Raw genomic sequence first — 14,254 nt, forward strand, 5'->3', positions numbered from 1 at the left:
CACAATCATTGGACGGTGTGTCATTCGAAAGAATTACGTCCATATCTCAAAGGTCAAGGTCACACTTTGAGTTCAAAGGTCAAAAGTGGCCATAAATGATCTTGTCCGGGCCATAGCTATGTCATTCATTGTGAGATTTTAAAATCACTCGGAAAAATTGTTCACAATCATTGGACGGTGTGCCATGCGAACGAATTACGTCGATATCTCCAAGGTCAATGTCATACCTGGAGATCAAAAGTCTAAAATGGCTATAAATGAGCTTGTCCGTGCCATAACTATGTCATTCATTGTGAGATTTTAAAATGACTCTGAACATTACTTTTGTTCACAGTAATTGGACGGCGTGTTATGCGCAAGAATTCAAGAGTTCTAAGTTCAAAATGGCCATAAATGATTATGGAATAATACTTCTTTAAAATCGCCATAAATTATCTTTTCTTGTTTTGTGAAGACAGCATGCAAAATATCCTGTGTCGATGCAGCATGTAGGGGTATACGTCACGTCTGTGACAAAGCTCTCTAGTTATAAATATATTTTTTTGAAAACCTGGTTTTGTGACAATTTTATCCCTTGCCCTTGTTTAATGTTTCATTGAATAAGTGCAATGCAAAAAATCGAAAACTGAGTGATCGTAATTGGGAGTTCGATGTCGTCATTTTAAAATGTTGTTATTTAGACAAAACATTTTGGAATTTGTTTTGATTTGCACCGATGGATTTGTCACAAGTTGTGGTATCCACCAGACCCAGTGTTTTTTTTATGAAGCCACCATTTCAAAGTTTTATGTTCACAGCTTGAGCTAACTCAATGTTTCACAACATTGTAGCGTTATATTTATAGCTACGTATTAGTGACAACGCGCGTTCAATGTAAATATGACGAAGACCAATCGAAAAGCACTCCCATGTCACATGACTTGATAATAAAGAATGAACTGTGTTGTATCTGTCTAATGAACTATGCCCTTTGTATAGCGTAACTATGTTACTAAGGGGAAGCGGACAACGACAACGAGCGAGGCCTGGTATTGTAATTCGCATGGGGGGTTAGAGGGTTAGGGTATGGGTAGGGTTAGGGTTAGGGGTCGGGTTTGGGTTAGGGTAAGCCTTAACCCTAACCCGACCCCTAAAAATAACCCAGGGTTATCTCCCCTATACCAGGCTTCGCTCTTTGTCGTTGTCCGCTTCCCGTTACTTAGGGGGAATATTGAGAAGAAATTCTAATATTCATGGCATTTTTAGTAGAGGAAGTCAGATATTGATCTACGAGAATCCGGTTTTAAAAAACCCATGAAAAAATACAATTCACGCGCAGTTTGACTGTGGTACTAGTGGAAAACGTACATTAATAGCTAAACTAAGAATACATTAATGTGATGGCCAATTGTAGATCTTTAAGAAATATAAATAAAACACCTGACTATACGCAGATAATAAATTTAGTTCTGCACGTTTATCCAAATACATTATTTTATAAAATTACCGTCCTTAAATCAAGGAAAAAACTCTAACATTTGCGATGCATTCATTTTAACATGGTAAATACTTTACGAAAAAGACGTCGAATTGGATGTTGACTAAAGGAATGAATTTAAGGAACAGTTAAAACAGTATTCCTTATTGATTAAATTCAAAACAACGTGAATACAAAATGTAAGATTATGACGACATTTATTTTGATAAATTCAGCGTAATTCAAATGAGCCTCTCTCTGGGAAAACGGTGTTTGAATCGTGTGCGTAAAATGTCGTTCCAGGCTCTCCTGTGCGGTCCGCACAGACTTACCATGGACGACACTTTCTGGATTTTTGCTAAGAAGGGACTCCTTTAAACGAAAAAATCCATTAAAGCGGAAAGTGTCGTCCCTGATTACCCGATGCAGACTGCTAAGTCTAATCTGGGACGACACTTTACGCACATTTAAACCCAGTTATCGACGAAGACGACTCTTGAACGCACATTCATGATCCTTACATGTACTACCTATACAATATTTGAAATAACCCCTACCATGATGACTTATGTAATAATATATTTATTGGCGACTACAATGGCAACTTTTACGGCCGCGATAATACCAACACATTGTATTTAAAATGACAATTAAAGGGATCTTTTCACGGTTTGGTAAATTGACAAAATTGAAAAAAGTTGTTTCAGATTCGCAAAATTATGTTTTAGTTATGATATTTGTGAAGAAACAGTATTACTGAACATTTACCATAGTCCAGATATAGCCATTATATGTATCTTTTGACGATTTGAAAACCTAAAAATTATAAAGCGTTGCAACGCGAAACGATTGAATAATTTGGAGAGTTCTGTTGTTGTCGTTAAAATTTACGAAACTACGAAGATTGCTTATATAAGGTATAAAATACTTAAACTATGTATACCCGGCGGAATAGCGGAGGGCTAACGCGTTTTTACTTCAGACTAACTCCAGGACTCCGGGGGTCACTGGTTCGAGCCCTGGTACCGGCTAAAACATTTTCCTTTAAAAAAAAATTATTCTTGATTTTTTACTGGAGCTTTTAATATCCAACGATTACATTTATCAATAAAAAGCATTTAATGACAAACTTCAAAATATGCCAAAATCTGTAAAAAGGCCCCTTTAAAGATTAACCAGTATATATTGATGAGTACGTTAACTGCAATGATAATAAGACGGTTATTGGGGAACACGTTCATCCCAATATTAACGATTAAAATCATGTCCCAACATTTCGTTAGCATAACAGGTTTTCCGACAATACCTTAAAAAAAACTGCGACAAACTTGCTATTTTTAGGCAGGAAAAAAACAGGCAGGAGAAAAATTGGAAAATATATGATTACGAAAACAAAAAACTAAGAAGTATAAAAAATAGTGTTACATAGAAGCTTTGTTTTTGCTACAAAATACTTCCTGTAGATGTTTATGTTATTATTATTTGCTGAAACAGTTCTTGTCAATCATGAGTGTTTTATAGTCAAACACTTTATCATGTTTGAAGGATGAACTATTTCTCAGTGACAACAATTCCAACAACAAAGAAAAAAAAATCCTTACATTGTCTTCTTCAAATTATTTAAAACACAGCATCAATAAAAATTTGCGACAAAGTGCTGCAAAATGAACAAGAGTGCCCAAAGGCCCTATGTCACTCAAATGACACATATTGGAACTTAACAATTATAGGCATATTGTGTGATGTTTGTCTAATAATTGTGGTTTTTATCCCGTTGTTTTTTATCTGTATAAAACCGATTTGATATTGGCTAGACAGTATAAGAACAAATGATCTGACATGTCTTCTTGAGGGGAATGTTTTGAAATTAAAATACACGACATTATGCTGGCATTAGTAAAGGTTAATAAAAATGTTGTATTGTATTGCATTGATTGTGTGTTACTATGTTTCTGTCTGTAATAAGTCGCAACTTACTGACATTCAACGCGAAGAATGACAAAAACAGCAAGTAGCACATAGGACGGGCTAAAATATATCCCTACCCGTGGGGCATGTTTTGAACAAACTTGGTAGAACACCGTTGTGCGATATTCCATGCCAAATACCGAATCGTTTAGAATTGCAGTATTAGGGAAGTTTTTTTCTAATTTTCAATTTCATTTTAACAATATCGTAGATGAACTCGCCAAAAACCAAACATTTGGGCCATGTGGCTTAAGAACATTTCTGAAGTTCTCACTATATACATATATGGGGTACACGATTTTGACCCTAGGAGAAAAAGGCTTGATAGAGAACAACCATATATTGTTTCACGAAAAATAATTCTTTTCCGGTCACTTTTGTCTTCAAGACGATTTTTAACCAGTTTTTCCGAAGGAAAAAATCTGGTTATTAGATTGGTGAATGTCTGCGAGCGGGCGGGCGGAACAATTCCTCCGAGCGCAACTCCTCCTTCATTTCTCAACGGATTTCAAGGAAACTTTCATAAAATGATGGTCATCAAGAGCCCTGGCGCATATTGTCGGGATTTTATGATTCGATCGAAATCAAGGTCGCCATGACTAAAAATAGATTGAATTTGACACAAAGGGGTAACTAGGAACAATCAGAAACAATGCAAATTTTGAATTTGTCTCCCTTTATCAGACTTGTTTTTCAAATTGAATAACAATTTTGTCTTTTTAAGTAATATATTATTTGAGTCTTTAAAATGTATGTGACCCGTAGAGCATGGTCAGTGGTCACCCATGGAGCATGATTTGAACAATCTTTGAGGAACTCTTAACTCTGTTACACACAACAACACCTGACTCTTGTGGTTTTAACGTTTTCATTTTCAAAATCTAGTCCTATTTTTAGTAACCTACATGCGCAATGAACGATTAAATATTTTCGAAAGGGTCACTCAAGGATCATTTCAGAGACGTTTCGTAAAAATCCGCTCATCTATCCAGGAACAGAAGTTTACCACCTTGAATCCGGGAAACTTTCAGACTGGTGATGATTAAATTCAACCAATTTGTGACGCTAATGAATATTATAGACACGATGATGGCTACTTTTTATGTTATCTGATTTAACAATTGCAATGTAAGTAACAGCCACGATTTTGATGGTGATAAAACGGACCATAATGTTGGACATGGCAACCATTCTGTAAGCAGCGATGAGTCTTTCTATAATTGGGAATGGTATGAAGGACATTATGGGGATGACTACTATAATGACAACAATAGTGACTATTACAGTGATGATCGAACAGATCGTAAGATGACTGAACATGATCTGCCTAAGACTACTATAATGACAACAATAGTGACTATTACAGTTATGATCGAACAGATCGTAAGATGACTGTACATGATCTGCTGAAGACTACTATAATGACAACACTAGTGACTATTACAGTGATGATCGAACAGATCGTAAGATGACTGTACATGATCTGCCGAAGACTACTATAATGACAACACTAGTGACTATTACAGTAATGATCGAACCGATCGTAAGATGACTGTACGTGATCTGCTGATGACTACTATAATTACAACAATAGTGACTATTACAGTGATGATCGAACAGATCGTAAGATGACTGTACATGATCTGCCGAAGACTACTATAATGACAACACTAGTGACTATTACAGTAATGATCGAACCGATCGTAAGATGACTGTTCATGATCTGCTGAAGACTACTATAATGACAACAATAGTGACTATTACAGTGATGATCGAACAGATCGTAAGATGACTGTACATGATCTGCTTAGGACTACTATAATGACAACAATAGTGACTATTACAGTGATGATCGAACAGATCGTAAGATGACTGTACATGATCTGCTGAAGACTACTATAATGATGATGCCTACTACATTCTAGACCGGTGGCTATTATGATTACAGTACAGATCGATCTGATCTCTACTTATTTAACAGACATTGTAATTAATATGAAGATGAAATCGATGACACAGAAAGCAGTTGTAATTTTTAGTTCATGCTAAACGCGCGTTCAATGTAAATTTGATTAAGACAAATCGAATAGCAGGTCCATGTCACGTGACATAATAATAATGTGAACATACAAAATGAACTATGCCTGATCTGTCTAAGGAAATATTGTATTAAATTGCTATTACTATAATGACCAAGAGTTCAGTTGCAATAATCCAACTCCCAGTTATTGACCCTCCATGTCTCTAGGAGATGGAACTGATAACTTGTTTTCATGGAAAGTCGCCTTTAATCGGTTATATAAACAACAAAAACTACTTTCTGTCATAATTAAACACAAAAAGATGATAAATACATCACTAGTGCGCAATTCAAACAACGAACGTGATATGGTGTGCTCGCATAATAAGGATATTAATCCAAAGTTTCAAGCACGTCAACGTTTCATGAAAATCTGTAAGATGCGATTGACAACGTCGAGTATTCCGAACTACGCTATCGACTATGTCCAAAACCTCCGCGTAATAGATATCGCACGGGCTTATCTGTGACAACTCTTTCCTCCTTAACTGGATTTTCGCTAAGAGACTTTCTTTAAACAAACAAACACACAAGCGGAGTGTCGTCCCCGATAAGACTTTGCGAACTACACAGGTTAATCTGGAACGACACTTTGCGCACCTGCATTATAGCGGGTATATACGATTGTTTATATGTTTTTAATTGTAATATATTGATAAAATATGTTACAATAACACAAAATAGGCAAGAAAAATTATACATTAAAGCCGAATTTCATAAAATGCAGCAAAGACAAATTAGCGCCCCGAGCCGATAGTGACGTACATATTTTCCTACAATAACCGAAGCATTCGTCTTTGTATTATAAACCGTTAACTACGAGGGGTGTTCCTGAAGTTCGTGGATTTTCGCTATAACTTATTAGTTTGCTGGTAACAGTCAATGAAATTTACATATTATACAAACCAATTATAAGCTAAAAATGCATGAATTCCATAAAGCGCGTTTGAAACGCGTTGCCATAGAGACCTCAGTAACGACACGCGGCGCACGCGTGTATTTTATTATAAGTATGAGCGTTACGCGAATTTAAATTTGGTTTAAATGTCGTTGATAAACAGAATTTACGGCAAATTTCACGTTACAGCGCCTAAGTCCTCCTTACAGCCCGGATTTGGCCCCTATGGACTACCGTGTCTTTCCGGAAGTTAAATCACAGTTGCGCGGTATTCGCTTTGCAAGTAAACAGGAACTTACAGTTGCAGCAAAGCGAATCGTGTCGTCTTTTGACGCTGACTGGTATAGAGACACTTTTGACAAGTGGATTTCCCGACACATAAAGTGCATTCGCGTTGGAGGTGATTATGTGGAAAAGATTTGACAGTTGTTTATTATCACATGATTGTTAAGAAGAACTATAGCTTATACTAACAATTGAGTGTACTTTGCTAGGTACATGTTGTTTGTTAACCATGGATGTATCAAATGTTGTTATGTTTTTATATGTATTCCATGTCACATTATAACTTGCAATTAGAGCACTCTCACTCTCCAGTGATGAGTGATTTATGAATTGATGAATGTAATTTATACAATGTTATTATTTATATTCATCACGCATGTCTGTAACATTATCATGTATTTGTATATGACGATAAGCTTGTTATGCTTAAGTCAAAATAAAAATTCTGTTCTGTTCTGTTCTGTTCTGTTAACTTCATAACGTCATTGACGTTTAACAGAAACGTTACACGTGGGTCGGTGTGCGCATTAAGCACATGTTTAAATCTCTGATAATTATTTATTGTTTTATGTATTTCCATGATATTTGGAGAGTAGATTTTGAAAGGACGAAATATTCTTAACGTGCTATTTCTTTGTCCATTTATGTTACAAAATGAAAGTTATAGCGAAAATCCACAAACTTCTGGAACACCCCTCGTAAGTTTATACGCACATCGTACATGTATGGTATACATGCTGGCGAATTTGGCTGTACAGCCGTTTTCAATTTCAGAATTAAATATCTGGCTTATTTCGCATTTTTCGACACATGTTTTTCTTAACTTTTGTTTTACTTTATATTGAAATATATATATAATAAGTTTTTTACACAGTGTATATGAATTCATAAATATTTGACAAAATCTTATATACCCGCTTTAAGCCTTGTTTTCCAAGAACGAGGCTCAAATCATTATCATGACTGATCCAGAAACGCATTTTGTGAGGGGCGACATAAAATCAAACCTCTGCGCAGAGATTTGACTGAAACCAGCATAGCTGCAATCAAACCCCTGCCTTCATAACCAATCACGTGATGATAGCCTAGCCACGTCGTACAATAGTTTTACCGTTGTTATTTTTACTTTTTATACGCTCATGGCGGGCAGGCAGGCGGCGGTCGTCCACAGCAGTGTCTGCTCTCGTATTCAAATAGTTTCATTCGATCTGGAATCATATTAAGATCAAATTACTAGAGCAAAATATAGGATCGCACCTAGTAAGTTCCGCTTCAAATTTAAGTGAACGAGTACTGTCCACAAAATTATTATAACATACCCATATTTTGCTCCAGTAATTTGATCTTAATATGATTCCAGCGTAAAATCATATTAAAATAGGCAAAACGAAGAGAGACGTGGGGAATGTAACCCTTCGCTAAGCCATATGTATAAAATTATGATAGATTGTAAATCAAGCCATTTTCCTCCTATAATGTTTTTGCAAAATCACAGCCCTGTTGAAGCAAAACTTAACAATTGTAGAAAATTACAGTTTAATGTTTGTATTTTTAGTGGCTGTTCGATTTGCTTACTTTGAGAGTCGAACTTCATTTCCTGTGATTGTAATATTATCTACATTCAAAGAGCGAACAACTGCAGTGCCTTAAGCGCTTTGATTTTATTGTTTTGTTGTAAAGTGTGCGCGTTTTTACGAAATGCTGTCTTTTTTCATCTGGTTTTGATTAGTTGAATGTGTGTCTCGCACGTTTGATTGTATTCTTTCTTAAAAACAATTACTAGCAAACCATTTGGGAGATCGTTTTTTTTTATTGTTTTTTTTATAATGTACATTTGGGATTATAGTTTTGCCATATTCTTTCACCGCATTGTTAAATATGAAAACTGTGATAATGTTATTTCGCCATTTATATTTTCGTGAGTGTTGTTTAGTATTTTAGTATTTCTTTAAGGGAGGTTTGATATTGCTTTTGTGAATTTCCGAATGATCGACAAATTATGTCAATCGAGTATTTCAAATTCGTGTATGATATACGCATCGTTCGCATGTATGATTAAGTAATCAGTTAGACTCAAGCCACGTTTTGATGAAAATGTGAACTGGTTTTCTTGTCCATTTTTTCGATAACAAATTATTTTTATATGGTTGATTGATTAGGTTTTTTGCCAAGGCTTTTAATGTCTTTTGCTGGATTATTTCGTACTATAAATATTACATTGGTTGTATGTTTGGTGTTTGTAAGTTCTAGAGAGTCAAGATACTTGTCGAATTCTAGTATATCTTTTAAATTACATTTCCATTGCATCACCAGTGATACATGTTTTACATTACAGCCCGTATGTTTAAATAGCTTTTCCTATTTCATCAAATCATTCAAAATCTTTATCAACGAAAACTTTTGATTTAACAGGTGGAATATATGTATGACATAAATACATATGTGATTCTAGTGCAAAGAAATTATGTTTAGATTAACCCAGACTATTCCATATTGATTTTCTTCAACTATTGATATATTGTGTGATAATTCGTTTCGTAAGTATATTGCAAACCCAACACTGTAGCGATCTTTATTGGCTCCGAAATTCTTATGTTGTTACGGGATAGTAGTTGCGCGTCAACCCATGTTACGCCAGCCAGCGCTCTGTTCTCGGTCGAATAATGCGATTTAATCTCGTCTTTGTTGGTGTACTGCCTGAGTTTGTTGCATACCGATCTATATACCAGCTACTTTGAGTTCACGGGTTTCGGTAGTGGCGGTTGTCCGAGCTAGTCCAGTTGTTGATAATAGTTAAATTACTTACGGTCGGTGTTTTCCGTATGCGGGTTTTCCCAGGCGATGGGCGCTATTAAGATAAGATATATTTCACAATATCTTTGCACTTCTCATGCGGTGTTTCTTAAACCCGTAAAACAAACGATTTTCTCGCATACTTCGAGCTTCCAGGTCATTTGATTTTTGTTCATTATCGTTTGTGATCTGACGTTTTGCACTGTTGTTCCTAAATCTTCGTATTGCTTATGTATTTTGAGTATTTCTCTGTCAGTTAACTTTATATTCTGCTTTGCATCTTTTAATTCGTTGTTGATAAATTGTGAAGCTGTTTCCACTTTTAGTGTACGTGTTTCTTTAGTTTTGACACAGTTATCCAATGTTTGCACTCTAGTGTTTAATTTATTAAGTAGTTTTTCAATCTCGAATATTTGTGCTAAGGTAGTACAACTGTAATCATTCCCCGCGTTTTTTTTTGTAAGATCAGTTTACATCGGCTAATGTCGGTAAATATCGTTACTGAAGTCGTGAGATGCCCGTTTTGTTCGGTTCATTATTTACAAAGTATAAATCTTAAATAAAAACATGTTTTATATAATTCAATAATAGATTGTATCGCTGATATGCATAGCACACTATATTACGTCGTCAAACTAGATTTTTCTTTAAAAATTGTGTAAACAATGAACCGTAAGTAATATATGTTCGCGACAGCATAAAATAACAACAGTCGTGAATCGTAACCAAAAAGACGGTTAACGAGTGAAAAAAGTAGCAAAAAAGAAACAAATATGTACGTAGAGTGTAGTAACATTGACTGCCAGTTGGTAAACACTACAGCGTATGGTAAAACCCACTCAGTAAAAAACAAATGGGAAAATGGACCTGGAAAAGTGGAATACCATGCTTTGTTGTCAACTCAAAACTTGAAACAGGTAAGGTCACAGATATATTATCAGACATTTATATAAAATACACATACGGTAATCATTTATATAGACATTTAGTTCAAAGATGTACATTACGGGCATTATTTTCATTATATTATGGTCTTTGTCTATGCTCTCTTTACTGTAAACATCGAGATACAGTAACCAGAAGTAAATGTGTATTGATTGTTTTTAGATCTTGTACTTACTTGAATCTTTGCTATAGTTATATTTGTTTCTGTATTTAGCAATCGTGGACAGCCTGGATGGACCATCACGTGTAACCAATATGCTGTCCACATTAAACGGTTAACCTCAAAACAATATCAGACACCAACTTAAAAATAATGGAACATCCAAAAGGTGAGGTGATAGAGCAAGTTGCGACTGAATCAGCAAGGATTTCAGCGAGCAATGTTATCTTAAATGAAATGACGTAAGAATCTATTATTTGGATTATCAGCAGGAACAATAAATTTTTTGCATCATTACATGGAAAACATCAAGCTATATAAAATGTGTTGTAAAACAAATTATGCATGTTGACCGCCAATCTTACAAGTGTAAGTTAGGCAACGTTTAGCAGGCCTTTTAATACAAATCCTGCGGGTCAGAATGTCTGACCCATTCCCAATTCAAAAAACAAGTATTTTCGCCCAATTAGCTGAAAATTTTCCCATTCCTAGAATAATAGCCCAAATAATATGTCAAAAATAACAAAAATCTTATTAAAACATCATGGTTTTGTTCTTCTATAAACAAATTTCATGGCTGGTAGATCAGCAGTTCACACATTTTATGGCTTGTAGATCAGCAGTATGATTATTAACCTAATAAAATTCCAATATATTATGTATAGTTGCATTCTAAATGTGATATTGCATGTCAATATTTTACTAGATTGCAATGTCAACTATGTTTCCAGTTGAAGGAAGGGAACTCATATGCATCGGTGGAAGTCCAGTCGGGTAGTCAGTTCGCAACATACGTCACGCCAACTGTTCCAATAAGTCAAGAGGCTTAACAAGTTACAGGCATTTCAATGACTGATGAGACAATGACATTCATTGGATAAGTTGTGCAGCCCGTGTCGGGACAATGACATTCATTGGATAAGTTGTGCTGCAAGTGTCAATATGAGTGGCTGTCGAACGACTCGCCCCATGTTTTATAACGATTCGCCCCACCAATATAACGACACCTCGACCCACATATATAACGACTCGCCCCATCATAGCTTATATGGTAGGATTTTTTTTTATTTGTTAATAGGATAGTCTCTTTGATTCTATTTCGCTCATGTTAATGCTTTTTTTCGATTTTATTGTGTTTAAACAAAAACGAAACATTCAAAAGTGGGTGGGTATGGAAAAATATATCCAAGTATCAGGCTTTACCGGCCCCATTTTTTATTATATTATCTTTAATATTGAAGATTATTCCTTTCGTAAAAAGATTCTCTTGTCTTTTGCTTCAGGTATGTCGTCGTCGAAATGAGGCATTATTATAGACTAGATACAAGCGTCTGAGACGGCTTTGAAAATAAAAGAAACTATAAATTTATTTCTACTACATATATTTGGATAACTTTAGAGTGATAACAAAAAGAAATATACACATCTTAACAATACAATAAGTTCAATAGCATTATCATCATAATCATCATTATAATAATAATCATCATCATCACTCATCATCATCATAATCATCATAATAATCATCAGCATCATATAATAATCATCATCATAAATTATCATCATCATAACATCATAATCATCATTGATACTTATGAACGAAACAGGTATTGTTTCATAGGCAATTATTAATTTATTTTCATAAGCAATCAAAGTAAAGAAAAAATTCTGTCGCGGATATGCCTACACTGTGTTTGCAAATTTCGTCATAAATACGTTACAAAATAAGGAAAACTGTACATAACATAATTGATTTATGAATTGACACTAATTAACGAACGACAATGTTATTGTTTCATAGACAATTATCAATTTATTTACATATGCAATCAAAGTATCATTTTTTATTCTAATTGACAGCATACACATGTTCCTGTTGTGATACACATCGTAAATGCATTAAACATATGTTGTTTTCTTTAATTACTCCGACCCTTTCATTAATTATCGAATGAAGCCATTGTCTAGCACACCCGCACGTATGCCAGGTTTTATGATCTTTATCAGGTTGTTAAATACACGTGTGATGTGTATTCGGATCAACATGTAACAAAAAGGTAGATTTAAGATTTTAAATAAATAATTATCTTACAGAAAAATTGTGTCCGTAAAATTTGAACTGACAATAAAATAAATTAAAAATTGGCAAATTATAACCATTTATTTACGATTACCAAAAAGTAAAATCAAATTTCTCTTCCAATATCACAGCACGATATAAAACTAGTAGCCTAAGTATAACAGAGATAGCAAATGATTTATAATACCAATGAACACAATATTTACACCTTTATACGTGTGTGAAATAATTGCGTTAAAAACTGCGAAAAACTGCGAAACAACCGCCAAAAAAGTAAAAAAGCTTGAACATACAGTGGCGCCAGAGCTGGCCGGCAGGGGCGTCGGTCGCCACCCCAATATTTTCGGCAAAAATAAATTTCGGCAAAGACCTTTTTCATTTTATTTTTTTTCATTTTAATACCCGTTTATTTGAAAATATCTTTACAACGAAGCAAGGTTATCACGCTTTCGCGAATATGACACGTGTTTTGTTGATTGTCATCACTCCCCCGCGATAATGTACGTGTCAATTGTATTGTTAATTGATCGGTCTCTTTTATAACGATAATCCCTTTATTCTTGAGTAATTAGACTGGGAATCTTTAATTGTCGGTATGATCTAAGGCTTTGCTTATTTTTATTTATATAAAGGAAAGTATGACATGAATATCCAATAAATAGTCCTTACTGGCTGTGTTAAACAAAATTGCTTTCAACAGTGCTCAAGTGTAATGAAAAGGCTTATGGATGTAAATATTGCTGGGTCAGGGCTAAAACTTGTGTATTTAACAATGCTTAATAACAGGGGTGGAGAGGATGCAATACGTGATGTTTTCATTTAAAACAAGAAATGTGTTTAACGGAAACACTGTCCCCTTCTGCGCCGCTTTGAAATTATTTTTTTTGACCTTTGACCTTGTAGGATGACCTTGAACTTCCACCACTCAAAATGTGCAGCTTCATGAGAACGCCGCTTTGAAAAAAAGTGTTTTTTTACCTTTGACCTTGAAGAATGACCTTGACCTTGAAGGATTAACTTGACCTTGAACTTCCACCACTCAAAATGTGCAGCTTCATGAGAACGCCGCTTTGATATTTTTTTGACCTTCGACTTTGAATGATGACCTTCATGAGAACGCCGCTTTGATTTTTTTACCTTTGACCTTGAAGGATGACCTTGACCTTGAAGGATGACCTTGACCTTGAACTTCCACCACTCAAAATGTACAGCTTCATGAGAACGCCGCTTTGATATTTTTTTACCTTTGACCTTGAAGGATGACATTGACCTTGAAGGATGACCTTGACCTTAAACTTCCACCACTCAAAATGTGTAGCTTCATCAGAACGCTGCTTTGAATTTATTTTTTATTTTATTTTTACCTTTGACCTTGAAGGATCACCTTGACCTTGAAGGATGACCTTGACCTTGAACTTCCACCACTAAAAATGTGCAGCTTTATGAGAACGCCGCTTTGAAACAATTTTTTTTTTACCTTGAAGGATGACCTTGATCTTGAATTTCCACCACTCAAAATGTGCAGCTTCATGAGATACACATGCATGCCAAATATCAAGTTGCTATCTTCAATATTTAAAAATGTGCTT

At 35.0% G+C, this 14,254-nt stretch overlaps 2 protein-coding genes across 4 annotated transcripts in view; both read left to right on the forward strand.

Annotated features, from left to right (window-relative positions):
* LOC127833436 (uncharacterized) overlaps positions 1–14,254 on the forward strand; it is a 91,724-nt gene that overhangs the window by 3,046 nt on the left and 74,424 nt on the right. The gene's annotated exons all lie outside the window — the stretch shown is intronic.
* LOC127833439 (uncharacterized) overlaps positions 1–14,254 on the forward strand; it is a 91,041-nt gene that overhangs the window by 2,215 nt on the left and 74,572 nt on the right. The window contains exon 2 of one of the 2 annotated variants that reach the window (XM_052358706.1): positions 79–943. The exons of the other annotated variant lie outside the window; for it this stretch is intronic. The gene's annotated coding sequence lies outside the window, so the exon portion shown is untranslated. Of the gene's footprint in view, positions 1–78; positions 944–14,254 lie in introns of those variants that run through there. 2 annotated transcript variants of the gene reach the window in all.

Source organism: Dreissena polymorpha, chromosome 6 (assembly GCF_020536995.1).
Source record: "Dreissena polymorpha isolate Duluth1 chromosome 6, UMN_Dpol_1.0, whole genome shotgun sequence".
NCBI lineage: Eukaryota > Metazoa > Mollusca > Bivalvia > Myida > Dreissenidae > Dreissena > Dreissena polymorpha.